A 7,166-nucleotide genomic window follows, 5' to 3' on the forward strand; every position below is an offset into this window, starting at 1 on the left:
AACAGGGCAATAATAACGATGTATTACTATTTTGGTATCAAATTTCCTAGCAATAACTAGACGTTATCACGTTTCGACAACAGAGAGAATGAAATCCATGATTTCATGCGGTATGGATCGTTTGCTATTGCTATCATATAGACCTCTGAATACAGACGTATCGTCATGACATTACTTTTCTTTCTCGGTGCACGTACACGAGAATGCGTTCTTTCGTGGATATAAATTACGCACACGGCGTACCCTATAACTTAAGCCATACGATACGAGAAAATGAACCCGTAACCCATCCTCGTTTATCCTCGTGTAATATAGGTACTATATTGCCCGTCACCCATGGCGAGCATAAATCTCATTGCGCCGAATACCGTTTTATAATTAATGGTGCTGACCCTTTCGGAGAAGAGGAAGGTCTACATCGTGAAAAAAAAAATATTACTCTCATCTATTTTAGAAATCACCTGAAGTTATCATCTAAGCGTTGATTATTTTGACAGACATTTGTCTATAGTACTTTTTAATTTTTTTCTCATTCTCTCGTAGTCAAATAGAAAATCGTTTTTCTCAAGTCGTCAATATCATTTATTTTCAGTAAACATTCCAATGATGATACGCGACATCAGGATAATCGATTAGTTAACACTAAAATGCTACTTTATTAAGTAATATTAATTAAGAAATATTATTCGTAATGATATTGTTAAAATTGCACAATTGAATATTGATATTTTTTTAGCACCGTTGATGTTATTACGATTTTCCGTTTTCAAGCGCGTAGCATAAAACATTCAAATACAGCAGTACCTAATTTCTTGTAGTGTATCCGAGCTCATTATTCTATGTTTGACTTAAATAGGTATTATTAGGTGCGTTCCTAATTAGTTCCAAAAGACAGGAAGAGAAAGACGAAGAAATATTACGATGCCGTCGGCTTTAAACGAGTTCGCCCGTCGACGAAGCCGAATACACCGCGCAAAAATGATTTACATGAGAAAGAGTGTGGGGGAATGATATTCTTTCGACCGGCTCTCTCTTCTCGTTTTCGTTGAAAATGTGCTTAACGCTAGGAGCTGTTTATTTCACGAGGGTTCCCCGGCCAACATTTTTATAATTAGTTTGCTCGTGACTCCGTAAGAGAATGGAACAAAGGGAGGGTCGAAACGGCAGTCGAAACGACGAAATGGCGACGTTTGCGGAAGAGCGTGCGCGCGCGAAAACAGTTCCGACATGGTAGTTAGCACGAGGAGCAGAAACGGGGAAAACCAGGAAGAAAATAGGCAAGAAGAAAACCAATGAGCTTATGCGTGGGTAGGAGAAGCGAGGAGGGAAAAATATAGGGATTCGGTAGCGTAGCGGTGATCTTGCACGGAAGAACGAGGAGGAGGAACGATATACGCGATATGGGGTGCTAATTGCTACCGGCGCGTTATGGGTGATTATTTTTTAATTGCTGTGATTAAATGAACGAAATCGTAACGCATCGTCGCGCACATTGAGCGCGTTTGACGCATGGGAGCTGTATTCCTCGGCAAGTAAAACTCGGGACAGAGGGATAGTAGCATAGAATAGTCATCAAAGAAAAGGGAGAAATCGTATATGAATCGAACGTTGATAATGGTGCCGCCTTTAATCGAGCCTTTTTACCTCGTAAAGTCTCAGCATATATAAATCACCGGTGGAGGGGAAGAATAAATGCAACTTTAAAGTGTGCACATGTAAAGAACAGTTTTGTTCAAGTATCTAAAAATTTAGTCAGATGTAAAATAAAACTTAACTATAATAGTTGCTGTAGAATGTCAAAACTTTTTGCAACATTATCATCAAGTTTGAGCGTTCTGCATAATTATTTTGATGACCCAACAAGATTATCTTCGGATCTCTAAGCTGAAGTTTTAATTAGCAGAATTATTTTTTTCTGATGAGTTTTGAAAAATGGTTATTTTTTCATAGAATATAAAGGATCAATATAAAACGCTCGCTGTTTATAACTATATTATTGCAAATGTACTTATTCTTGAAATAGCTGATATATTCATCAGAGCAGACATATGCTCGAAATTACATCGACATTTAACTCGACTGAGAAAAGCACGAAATTGCGTGTCGGGATCGCTTTGAGAAGCAACCTTTGCTTTGTGTTCCATAAAAACGTGCAATTTTGTTTGTGTCCTTAAATCAACTGCGTCGTCTTAAAGAGGAAGAGGCTCCCTCGCGCCGCTTATACGGTTCTCCGGCTGTACATCATCGAGTTTATGTTACGAGTTATTTCCATACTTTACGTAAATCCACTGAACGCCGCCTCCGCGCGTGTCGGCGGGCACGAATTTATTTTCCAATTCTTCACGACCGACTTTATTGCACCTTAACTGCGAACATTAAATCGGCCGATGTAATTAACGTCTCGCTGTTTATGTGGGACGGACAACGAGGGAAAGTCTCGCCCGCGCGATGTAAAACTTTTTTGCACAATCTCGGTAAAATCCTATGATAATGCATCAGGCAGTTAAGCTAGTAAATATGAATGAGGCATCATCTCGCAAGCAGGAAGTGAAACTATACAATGGTCACATATTGCGTTGTTTCTTAATGATGTTGATAGGCATCTAATGATGACCATATTGAACGTCTGTTTATCTTTCTTTACAATGAACAAAAATGATGAGAAGAACTAACGTAGTCATATTTTTTAAATGGTGGTTCATGAAAAGAAAGGTTTTTTGCTGAAGTATGTAAAAATTTAGTTAGATATAAATTTGAAAATAATTTTGTTGAACTACCAAAATCATTATGTAAAACGCTTAAAGAAGTGATGACAATGCTGCAAAAAATTTTAACGTTTAAGCAGCTAGTTTGAGTGTCCTACGTAATTATTTTGATGGTCCAAACAACATTATTTTTAGATCTATATCTAGATAATTTTTTAGATATTTCAGCAAAAACATTTGTCCGTGTAGAAAACATGATATAATTATAAAAAGCAAACACCCGAAATATATTAAATACATATCTTTATGAAAAAAAAATTAGTTTTATTCAAGTATCTAAAAATTTCGCTAGGATAACTATTCCTAAACTAATAAATTCATTAAATAAGCATATTCCTATTACTGCTTCTGTTCCTATTATAGTGTGCTTATACTTAAATTATATTTAAATAAGCTATAAATGTACGAAAATTAGTACGAATAAAAAAGGAAAAGTATGTTTTTTGTTAAATTAAATTATCCATGTATACGCGCGATATATCAAAGATAATATTTTATTTTTTAACTATTAAAGTATTGTTTAAATCTTTTTCGAAAGATACAAGAAATTTATGTAAATTTAGTAATACGTATCGTAAGATTTTAAGCCTGTCCCTATTAGTATTGCCCTGTTGGAAGTGAAAACATTGAGTAGACATTGACATAAGTATAATTGAAATAATAGTTCATATAACGTTAACAAACAATTAGCTTACATTTGTTATCTATTTTAGTAACTATATGTTGAAATGAGGCAAATGTGAATAAGAATACAAATTTGGGACTCATTAATAGAGACATGGCCGCTTGGAAGAGACTAACAAAAACAATTTTCAAAAACATTATAAAGTATTAACATATTTTAAATTGAAGGAATATCACGAGAGAAAGAAATAGTTGAAAAACCGGTATTGATGTCAAGCAGATAAAATTAAAACTACAATATTTAATAATTAATTCAGTAATAAGCAAAAATTGACTTAAAGGCACAGTAATAGGACAGATATCCTAGATATACAGATCTGAAAATAATTTTGTTGGGCTATCAAAATACAATCATTATGTATAGCTGATTGAATGTTAAAACTTTCTGCATTCTCATTATATTTAAGTTTGTTATATAATTATTTTGATGATCCACCACAAAATATTATTTTCAGATCTATACCTAAATAAAATTTTAGATATTTTAGCAAAATCATTTATTCCGTATTACATCTTGCTCTTTCAAGGCAAAAGAGTTTTTGAAGAAATAAAATAGTAAAAATTCATAGAAGATTCATAAATTTTACAAGTTTTATTTGATTTTTATAAGATTTTGACTTAAAATATTTCCATTCCATTTTGTGATTTGTACTTTTATGACACCCATTCCAAAATATACGTCGCATAAATATGCGCGCGTCATCTGAGACGACGCTCAGGTTTTTTTTTATAATACGAACGCATTTCAAGATATTAAACGTTGGCGACAAAGAATAGCAAAGGAGCCATCGTCGACGCATTAGTCGAGACCATTAGTGATGATATCAAGTTATTGTTGCGTCCTATCTCTGACGAGTCTATGCGATGAAACAGCATGTAATCTAGTGGAAACTGCGCGGACAAAATCGCATATGTACACGCAGTTTGCTCGTTAGATAATCGCATTATTGCAACGAGAAAGTATTGAGAATACAAAATACGATGCTATGCAACAGGTTCATTAAGCACGGCGCATTAAACATCTTTGCACAGCTGCGATAAATCTTTTTTATATTTCGATTATAATAGAAATATAATAATATATGGTGGCGTCGAGTGGCTCACCGCTCTGTGCGATTGACTCGCGATTTGTAGACCCGAGTTCAATCCCACGTGCGCCCAAACGCGATTTTTCGCGTTTAATGAGCCAAAAAATGGCTCCACCTGGTGATCAAAAGATCTATGATCATCAGCGCCGTTCGGATTCGGCGTTAAAAACTGTAGGTCCTATACATCAGTAGTATATCAGTAGATATTTGTCTCTAATATCTAACTGAGGTAGGATTCTGTGGACTAATCACCCACAAATCAGAAAAACTATCTGATTCGAGAAACGAATATAGGCCTCGGACAAAAGAGGTCTATAGACGTCCTATGCTCCACATAAGGAGATAAAAGGTGTCGTTTATAATAATATATGAATTTAGAATTTTTTTCTTTCAATTTTTTTTACCTTGAAAATGTTTGTAAAATTTAGTGATTCTCTTTATTCAGTTTAGGCTACGTAAAAATCTATAATTTTTGTGTATATGCTATAGATCGCAATGAATAACGGAACGCAGCTCATAAAACAACCATTAAATTAATAATTTTAGTGCTACGGTATTTCAATTGTTTGTGCAAATATTAAATTGCTTATAACGTTCAACATTTTGCGTATTTTTTTTAAAGGGATGTTGGAGTGACCAAATTATCGACATTCCAGTCGTATAAAAATCTCCAAATTGACTGAATGAAATAAAAATTCCTTTTATATAAAGTCCACCGCAGCTTCTCCTAATTTTGTGTCTACTTTAATTATGTTTAAAGGATTTTTAATTCCGTTTTAGTTAATCGTATGTTTTATATGTGTGTGTTTGAGACTGTACGTTTTACATGTCGTATATTTCATACGACTGTCAATAATTTGGTCACTCCATTCCCTTAAAATGTCACAGTTACATACTATAAAAGCACTAACGAATCTGAGAAATTATGATCTTTAATGACGTTGACAATCTCACTACTTGATCATCGTGACATAGCGAGGAACGCAAAGCGGAGAGATCTTTAGGTGTCAGAGAACGACGCTCGTCAGCTAATGAGTCGGTCGCTTTGAAACGAGGCGCTTGTCTCTTTTCGCGCGTGCTCTGCGAGAACGTACGTGGGACGCGCGCGGGCATGCGAAGTTATGGTAATAATTAATTTCGAAGTCACTTTGAAGCCAGCTGCGACGTACACCTCATCTCCAAGTGGGAGCATAATATAAACGCGGCAGATATCCACGCGCACGCGTTTGTTCGCGTTTGTGAATAGAGCGTCGCAGCATCCCACCATCTGGGTGTCGTCACCGACGCCCGGTTTTGGTTAACCTGTGCTTCGCACAATGTGTGCACTGGTATAAACGGTTCGGCGATTTGATGAGAATTTGAGTCAATTAACGTTTCTACGAGCGCCGACGTGAATTATAAACAAAGCGTTTATATTTGAGTATTACGAAAGAGGAGCCGTCGTACTAACGAGACAACTACGTAAAAAGCAGATTTAAATGTTTTCGAAGTGATTAGTTGTGGCGAACGGGAGAGGACTGTTCGATGGCAATTGTTCCAATCGTTGGTGAAGCTAATGCGATTTCTTCGCCGTTTAAATCTGCTTCGATCGACGAAAGAGACCGAATATTCTACCTCGAAAATCTTTTTTCTCAATTAAAATCTATCATATTGCGATAAACGAAGTAATTTAACAGTAATTTCTATTTAATTCTATAAAAGTGTGTTTTAAGCAATGTTAAAAACAATAAACTGAATTGTTCTTTTAAAGCCGCGCCAAAGATTCGCATGTAATTTCATATTTATATCGTAGTTTTAAGCATACACATCTTTTTCTATATTACTTTCTATTATAGGGATAGTCAAAACTTAATTCCATTTTCCCAAATTTGTTTAATTATTAATCGCAAATTAAATGATTAAAATTTTAATGATATACTATTCTAGACTTATACAAGGTGTTCGGAAATTCAATCGATAAACTTTCAGAGATTGTCGGGGTGGCTGGATCAGTCAGCGATCTTGCCTTCACTGGCTGGATCAGCCACCGATCTTACTTAAGGCAATTTCGACTTGATCTTGGGCGACACCACCCAAAGTCAAACTTAATAGATCTTCTTATACTCTACAACTTTTGTCTGAAACAATTTTTTATGAAACTTACATTTTTTGAGATACTTTGAGGTCCGTTCTTCATCGAATTTTTCTATTAGCGATGTAACGACACGCTTCCGACCTTAGATCCATTTGCAAAAAATGATCCTTTTGATGCCCTCGACAACTCTGAAGGTTTATTGGTTGAATTTCCGAACACTCTGTATACACGTAACTTAAGTCAGTTATCGGTATTCTGCAACTTTAATTAATCTTGTCTCGTAGAACGAAGTTCTATATTAATACCGAGCTGATTCAGGTCGACTTAGACATCGGACCAGTTTCTATCGATTGGGCCAATTAAGTACGGTCTAGCTGGCAAACAGTGCCGCTAGTTTAATTCCGACGACGTCTGTGACAAATACGCGGTTATAAGCCTTTCATTAATAGTTACAAATGTTACGTATAACTTTAAATACACCGAAATAATCGCTGTTTACTTCATTTTGTAAGTAAGAATAATTATTGCGAATGTAGTGCTATTTGACAGTTAACA

Source organism: Cyphomyrmex costatus, unplaced genomic scaffold (genome assembly GCF_001594065.2).
Source record: "Cyphomyrmex costatus isolate MS0001 unplaced genomic scaffold, Ccosl1.0 scaffold4, whole genome shotgun sequence".
Taxonomy (NCBI): Eukaryota; Metazoa; Arthropoda; class Insecta; order Hymenoptera; family Formicidae; genus Cyphomyrmex; species Cyphomyrmex costatus.